This window comes from Artibeus jamaicensis, unplaced genomic scaffold (genome assembly GCF_021234435.1).
Source record: "Artibeus jamaicensis isolate MK-2021 breed Jamaican fruit bat unplaced genomic scaffold, CSHL_Jam_final scaffold_3222, whole genome shotgun sequence".
NCBI classification, from domain to species: Eukaryota; Metazoa; Chordata; class Mammalia; order Chiroptera; family Phyllostomidae; genus Artibeus; species Artibeus jamaicensis.
Genome location: NW_026522038.1, coordinates 1,589,291 through 1,598,330, shown reverse-complemented (window position 1 = coordinate 1,598,330; position 9,040 = coordinate 1,589,291).

The window sequence follows — 9,040 nt, the reverse complement described above, 5'->3', positions numbered from 1 at the left end:
TACACTAAACAAAATAGACATAAGCATCCCTTTGGGTGCAGAGTTCAAAACACCGGTTATTAGGATGCTTAAGGAACTCACTGAGTACTTCAACAGCATAAAAAAGACATGGGTTGAAAATAAGTCTATATAAGTTAACTAAAGAAAAATTTACAAGAACCAACAGCAGAGTGGATGAAGCCAAGAATCAAATCAATGATTTGGAACATAAGGAAGAAAACATTCAATCAGAACAGCAAGAAGGAAAAAGAATCCAAAAATATGAGGATAGGCTAAGGAGCCTCTGGGACAACTTCAGAGGTATCAACATTCCAATTATAGGAGTGCTGGAAAGAGAAGAGAAAGAGCAACAGATTGAAAACTTATTTAAAAAGATAGTGAAAGAAAATTGCCCTAATTTGGTGAAGAAAATAGATATACAAGTCCAGGAAGACCCTGTTTGGGTCCCTGAACAAGAAGGACCCATAAAGGACCACACCAGGACACATTATAATTAAAATGCTAAAGATTAAAGATAAAGAGAGAATCTTAAAAGCAACAAGAGAAAAGCAGAGTTATCTTCAAAGGACTTTCCATAAGACTGTCAGCTGACTTCTCAAAAGAAACCTTGAAGACAAGAAGGGGCTGGAAAGAAGCATTCAAAGTGATGAAAAGCAAGGACCTATAATCTAGATTACTCTGCCCAGCAAAACTATCATTTAGAATGGAAGGGCAGATAAAGTGCTTCCCAGATAAGGTCAAGTTAAAGGAGTTCATCATCACCGAACCCTTATTATATGTAATGTTAAGGGACTTATCTAAGAAAAAAGAAGATAAAAACTAATGAACATTAAAATGGCAATAAATTCTCAACTATGAACAATTGAATCTGAAAAACAAATTAAGCAAACAAGCAAAACAAAAACAGAATCATTGGGATGGAGCTGTTTGGAGGATTATCAGATAGGAGGGGAAAGGGGGAGAATGGGGAAAATGATGCAGGGATTGAGAAGTGCAAATTGCTAGGCACAGAATAAATGGGGCTGTAAAGTACAGTATAAGATAAGGAGTAGTTAAAGAACTTATATGCATGACCCATGGATGCTGGTGTGAATGGGGAGTACTGGGTGGTGGTGGGCAAAGGAGGAAATATTGGGAAAACTGTAATCGCATAATCAATTACATATAGATATGTAGATAGATATAGATATAGATATAGATATAGATATAGATATAGATATAGATATAGATATAGGGCTAAGCAGAAGTAACAGCTGCTTGAGTGTGGTTGGTAGGATAATAATATGGGTGTAATAATTTACGGTTTTAATTTGAACATTTCACCTAAAATATCATATAGTATGCTTGTGTGATATTGTTATGTTACAGAATTACATTCTTATGATTGTGTAATAAGAGTTTGTAATAAAAAAGGGGTGTTAATTATTCAGGATGCCATATATATATAATTTCTATTATACTCTATAGTAGTAAAAATATTCTTTGAGTGTTTCTGGAAAATTTCTGCCCCAAAGTGTGAGAAGTCTACAGACTTCCTAATGACAGGGAATGCTTGTGGCACATGCCTTCCTTGCCTCTGATTGTTGATGAACCCAGTATACCGCCCTATACCAGGGCACTAGCACTCAGAGTCTATTTCTAAACTGAAAGATGCAGTGGCCTTTTCTTTCTGCCCTCTTCTGCTTTCTTTTCCTTTTCTCTCTCTTCTCTCCCATTTTTAGCTATATTGTTGGTGGTATATTTTATTATTGCTTGCTGTTATCGGCAACCCCCCTCCACCATAGTTATACATCCCACCCTGTTGATCTCAGGAGGGGCTGTGTAGCTTACTTGCCAACAAAACGGGGGATGTGAAGTGTATCACATCTGAGCAGAATCTGTACGAGCTGGGAAGTTTGCGCTGTCTGTTTTTCCTTTGCTGTGAGATCAGCTATGTTTATGATAGAGGCTGTTTGGTCAGTTGTGAATATAATGTGGCGTAAATTCATAGTTACTTGGATGGATATATAAATATGAAGATTATATACATAACTATATAATTATATATATATATATATAATGATGCCTGGAAAAGTCCAGCCATTGTTAATATAACAAGAATGATTTGCATAATATTGATATAACCTGGCAGCCAAGGAGAGAAGACTGGAATGCACATGCATGAACAATGACAAGTTCACTGTACTCATCAGTGGTGGGGGTGCATGCCATGGAGTGAGTATGTGTACCATGTGGCTGTCGCTTTCAAAATGACCAAGTTGAGAAATGAATCTACATCAGATTTTGCATTAAGCTTCAACATTCCTCCATGGAAACTATTTGGGTGATTCAGAAGGCTGCAGCTATGAGTAATTAGTGATTGGCAGTTTTGCCATGAACTTTTTGGCGAAACATCAAATCATCCAGGTGGCTCAGCCCCCTTATACTTTAGATTTGGCGCCCTGTGAGTTCAAACTTTTCCCCAAATTAAAATTACATTTGAAAGGGAAGAGATTTCAGACCATCCATGAGATTCAGGAAAATAAGATGGGGCAGATGATGGTAATTGGAAGAATTGCGTGAGGTCCCAAGGTGCCTACTTTGAAGGGGACTGAAGTATCATTGTCCTATGTACAATGTTTCTTGTAATTTGTATCTTTATTTTTCATATTGCATTGCTGGATATGTCTAGGCAGGCTATACACACACACATATATATATATATATATATATATATATATATATATATATATATATATATATATATAGTTACCCTAACCTATCATATATATCCCAGCAAGACTGCTGCAGAGCCTGAATTCAGATATTAGCTGTGCCAGTCCCTGAGTTTCAATCTGAGTCTGCTCTGACTATGAAACATTGGCTCTAGTTTCTATAAAATGGGATTACTAATGGTGTCCAACTCTTATATACATTATGAAGATTAAATGGCTTTAAAAGACAAAAATGAGATATTACTTATAAAGTGGTTAGGATAATGCTTAGCAAATATTAAAACCTGTATTAGCATTTGTTAAATTAATTCATGTGTGTGTCTGTGTGTATATGTATGCAGAGCAAAGCCCAGAAAGGTATACAACAAAGTATTAAAATTTTTTCCTCTTTGTTTAGCCACATCTAGTTTTTCTTCAATAGATAGGTATTTATTACATAACAAAAAAACTTATTCGAGACTCCCTCCAAGATGGAGGCATAGGTGGAAGCACTGTGCCTTCTCCCACAACCAAGTTTAAAAAAAACAAAGTTTTAGCAACAAAAACGCAGCCAAACCACAGAAAATTGAACTACACAGAAGTCTGATAACAACAAACTCTTCAGCCAAACTGGTAAGAGGGGCAGAGCCAGCAGCAGAGAGTGGTCAGGCAGGAAAGATCCACCAGACCGACCCGGGCGTGCGACCCAGGTGCTCCAACAGCCGTGGGCGGATCCCAGGTGTGGAGAAGTAGGCGGACCCACTGAGGGCTGATCACAGTCACACATTTGTGTGCAGATAAACTGGTGAAGGAGCTAGCGGTGAGACAGACCGCACAGGCCCCAGCTGCAGGAAGCAGCAGAGGAACCGCCATTGTCCCTCTCTGACCCCGCCCCCGCATACAGCTTCACAAACCAGAGACCTGTGTGGCCCCGCCCTGGTGAACAACTAAGGTTCCGCTCCTCATACCTAACAGGCAAGAATGGATCAAAACATGGCTCAAGAACAATCAGAGCCCCAGAGCCCATAAATCTAAGCGATGAAGAAATAGCTAAACTTTCAGATGCACAGTTCAAAACACTGGTGATCAGGATGCTCACAGAACTGGTTGATTTTAGTCACAAATTGGAGGAACATATGAAGGCTAAACTAATTGAAATGAAGGGAAATACACAGAAAACCAATAGTAATGGAAAGGAAACTGGGACTCAAATCAACAGAGTGCACCAGAAGGAAGGAAAAAATGACCAAACAGAAAATGATGAAGAAACGAGAATTAAAAAAAAATGAGGAGAAGCTTAGGAACCTCCAGGACATCTTTAAACATTCCAACATCCAAATTTTAGAGGTACCAGAAGGGGAAGAGGAACAGCCACCAGTGGAAAACTTATTTGAACAAATAATAAAGGAGAACTTCCCCAATCTGGCAAAGGAAATAGACTTCCAGGAAATCCAGGAAGCTCAGAGAGTTCCAAAGAAGTTGGACCCAAGAAGGAACACACCAAGGCACATCATCATTACATTAGCCAGATTAAAATGAAGGAGAGAATCCTAGAAGCAGCAAAGAGATAAGGGGACATCACCTACAAAGGAGTTCCCATCAGACTGTCAACAGATTTCTCAAAAGAGACCTTACAGGCAAGAAGGGGCTGGAAAGAAGTATTCCAAGTCATGAAATCCAAAGACCTACATCCGAGATTGATCTATCCAGCAAAGCTTTCATTTAAAATGGAAGGACAGTTAAAGTGCTTCTCAAATAAGATCAAATTCAAGGAGTTCATCATCACCAAGCCCTTATTATATGAAATGTTAAAGGGACTTACCTAAGAAAAAGAAGATAAAAAAGATGAACAGTGAAAGGACAGCAAGCTCACAGTTATTAACAACCACACCTAAAACGAAAGCAAACTAGAGGACAGCTAGATCAGGAGCAAACCATAGAAATGAAGATCACATGGAGGGTTAGCAACAGGGGAGTGGGAGAAGGAGAAGGGGGGAGAAAGTACAGAAAATAAGTAGCATAGACATTAGATAGAAAATAGATAGGGGGAGGGCAAGAATAGTAGGGGAAATATAGAATCTAAAGAACTTGAGACACGTGGTCATAAACTAAAGGGGGGAATGGTGGGGGAGGGGTGTGCAGGGTGGAGGGGAATGAAGGGGGGAAGTAGAACAACTATAATGGCATAATTAATAAAATATATTTAAAAATTATTCAAAAACTCCCAAGTACCATGCATATAGAGTCTATTTTTTAAAAAGTGTAAGTTAAAAACGTATTTCTTTATTATGATTTCATTATATCACTTCCACAGGAACATACCTGTAATTTTATTTATAAAAGTCAATAGAAAAACTGTATCAGTATGTGAAAGTTCTATTAATGGCAATTTTCTTGAACCATGGACTGGGTAACACCTGCAGCCAAAATCTTGAGAATGAGAGAAAATGTTTAATTATTAATATGTTATTTTGCATGTGTGCTCTGAAAATATTTTGATTTCTAACATCGTTGAAACTTGTCTCCATAAATAAAATAAAGTTGCTTAGTCATTAATAATTATACCCCTGCATCTGTGAGCTAGACTCCAAAGGCAATGAAAGATGAGCCTCGGCTTCTTATATTACAACCTTGGGGAAGACAGCAGTGAGGAGCAGCTTTGCTTTTGATGGACAAGGGTAGGGGTGAGACCAGGGCATTCACTGGGATTTCTGTCTTTGCAACAAACTTTTGCTGCCTGCATCCAACACCTTTTATTTGTCCTGCAGAGAAGAAGCGTTGGCAAGAATATACACAGAAAAATCATAATCCAAAAGCAATCACGAACACCCACATCTATGACTAGCCACAGCCATCACAGCTGGAGCATTCCCTGCCTGAGAACAAGGATTGGAGAACAGTGGGGTCACTTCCTTTTTATTCTCTATATTCATCATGTGGGCTTTTTTTTGGAGGGGGGGGGTGTTTGGGGTTACCTGGGGAGTTTGTAGAAGACTCCTCAGGAGGGTCACATTCTTTAACAGGTACCCCAGGGAAGCTAGAAAAGGCTTTCCTCAGAAGGTAAAGCCTGGAAACTGAAGATTGAGTGAGAGTGAGCTGGTGAGAGGGGCAAGAGGAGGCTTAGTCTGGGTAGTGGAGACAGTATGCATAAAGCTCAAGGTAATAACATTAAAACTATCAAATCATAATAACTAAAACTAAATATCTACCTTGAAAATGATGAAAAATTGCTGAGAGTAATTAAAGAAAAACTAAATACATGGTAAGATACCTTATGTTCCTGGATTTTAACATTCAGTGTTGTTAATATGTTTATTTTCCCCAAATTGATCTAAAGATTCCAGGAAATACCAAAAAATCCCAGCAGGCCTTATTTTATTTATTTAAGAAATTGATCATTAAATCTTAAAAATTATATGGAAATATAATGTCTCTAGAATAGCCAAAACAATCTGAAAAACAAAAAATAATTTTGGGAAACAAGCTACCTAATTTTAAGATTAATTACACAACTGCAGTGATCAAATGAATTAATGAAACAGACTGGAAAATTCAGAAATAGACCCATACATATAAGAAATCCTGATTTTCAACCTAGGTGCCAAATCAATCCAATGGGAAGAAAAAGGGTTTCTAAATAAATGGTGCCAAAACAATTGTATATTCCTCAAAACCTACCTCCCTCTGTATGTGAATATGGATTTGAGATAAATCATGGCCCTAAATGCAAAAAGCTAGAACCATAGTTTCTTTTTTTTATTAAATGTTTTATTGGTCCATTACAGTTGTCCCAATTTTCCTCTGTTGTTCTCCCCTGCCCAATCCAGTCCCTACTCTCTCAGTCAAACCCCACCCTCTCGTCCATGTCCATGGGTCATTCATACATGTTCTTTGACTAGTCCCTTCCCTTCTTTTTACCCTTATCCCCCTCCCTCATCCCCTGTAGCCACTGTCAGTCTGTTCCTTATTTCCATGCCTCTGGTTCTATTTTGCTTGTTTGTTTGTTTTCTTCATTAAGTTACACTTATAGGTGAGATCATATGGTATTTGTCTTTCACCACCTGGCTTATCTCACTTAGCATAATGCTCTCTAGTTCCATCCATGCTGTTGCAAAAGGTAGGAGTTCCTTCTTTCTTTCTACTATGTAATATTCCATTGTGCAAATGTACCACATTTGTTTGATCTACTCATTACTGGTGGGCAGTTAGGCTGTTTCCAACACTTGGCTATTGTAAATAATACTACTATAAACATAGAGGTACACAAGATTTTTTGAACTGGTTTCAGGATTCTTAGGGTATAATCACAGCAGTGGAATCACTGGGACAGAAGAAAAAAATTACCAAACAGAAAAGAATGAAGAAACAAGAATTCCCCAAAATGAGGAGAGGCTTAGGAACCTCCAGGACATCTTTAAATGTTCCAACATCTGAATTACAGGGGAAAGAGGAACAGCCACAAGTGGAAAACTATTTGAACAAATAATAAAGGAGAACTCCCCCAATTTGGCAAAGGAAATAGACTTCCAGGAAATCCAGGAAGCTCAGAGAGTTCCAAAGAAGTTGGATCCAAGACGGAACACACCAAGGCACATCATCATTATATTAGCCAAGATTAAAATGAAGGAGAGAATCCTAGAAGCAGCAAAGAGGTAAGGGGACATCACCTACAAAGGAGTTCCCATCAGACTGTCAACAGATTTCTCAAAAGAGACCTTACAGGCAAGAAGGGGCTGGAAAGAAGTATTCCAAGTTATGAAATCCAAAGACCTACAACCAAGATTACTCTATCCAGAACAATTTTCATTTAGAATGGAAGGGCAGATAAAGCTCTTCTCTGATAAGGTCAGATTCAAGGAGTTCATCATCACCAAGCCCTTATTATATGAAATGTTAAAGGGACTTACCTAAGAAAAAGAAGATAAAAAAGATGAACAGTGAAAGGACAGCAAACTCACAGTTATTAACAACCACACCTAAAACGAAAGCAAACTAAGAAGTCAGCTAGATCAGGAGCAAACCATAGAAATGAAGATCACGTGGAGGGTTAGCAACAGGGGAGTGGGAGGAGGAGAAGGGGGGAGAAGGTACAGAGAATAAGTAGCATAGATGGTAGGTAGAAAATAGATAGGGGGGAGGGCAAGAATAGTATGGGAAATATAGAATCTAAAGAACTTGAGACACGTGGTCATAAACTAAAGGAGGGGAATTGTGGGGAGGGGTGTGCAGGGTGGAGGGGAATGCAGGGGGTAAATAGAACAACTGTAATGGCATATTCAATAAAAAATATTTTTTTTAAAAAGCAGCTCCATCTTTAGATTTTTGAGGAAAATCCACACTGTTTTCCACAGTGGCTGCACCAGTCTGCACTCCCACCAACAGTGCACTAGGGTTCCCTTTTCTCCAGTTCCTTCTCAGCACTTGTTGTTTGTCACTTTGTTTATGATGGCCATTCTCATCAGTGTGAGGTGGTATCTCCTTGTGGTTTTAATCTGCATCTCTCTGATGGCTAGTGATGCTGAGCATCCTTTCATATGTCTCTAAGCCTTCTGTGTGCCTTGTTGGATCATTTTTTAAAAATTTTGATGATGTTTTCTTTGGCCATGGAAAGACTTTTCTTTGTTTGATATAGTTCCACTTGTTTTATTATTTTTTCCTTTATGTCCCTTGCCCTAGGAGATATATCAGCAAAAATATTGCTGTGTGGGATATCTGAAATTTTACTTCCTATGCTTTCCTCTAAAACTTTTATGGTGTCAAGGCTTATTATATTTAAGTCTTTTAGCCACCTTATATTTATTCTGGTCTATAGTAAGTTGGTAGTCTAGTTTCATTTTTTTTGCATGTACCTGTCTCCCAACACCATTTATTGAAGAGATTACTTTTACTCCATTTTCTTGCTCCTCCCCCTTTGGCAAATATTAACTGACCATGGAGACATGGATTTATTTCTCAGCTCTTTATTCTGTTCCATAGATCTCTGTGTCTGTTATTATGTCAGTACCAAGCTATTTTGATCACAGTGGCTTTGGGATATAGTTTGATATCAGGTAGTATGATCCTTCCTACTTTGTTCTTTTTTCTCAAGATTGCTGAAGCTACTGAGGATGATTTTTGGTTTCAGATAAATTTTTGAAATATTTGTTCTAGATCTGTGAAATATATCATTTGATATTTTGATAAGGATGACATTGAATCTATAAATTGCTTTGGGTGGTATGGATGTTTTAATGATATCAATCCTTACAATCCATTAACATAGTATATACTTCCACTTATCTGTGTCTCCCTTTATTTCTTTCTTCAGTGTTCTGTAATCTCCTTGCTCTCCTGAACTTGATGCTCTT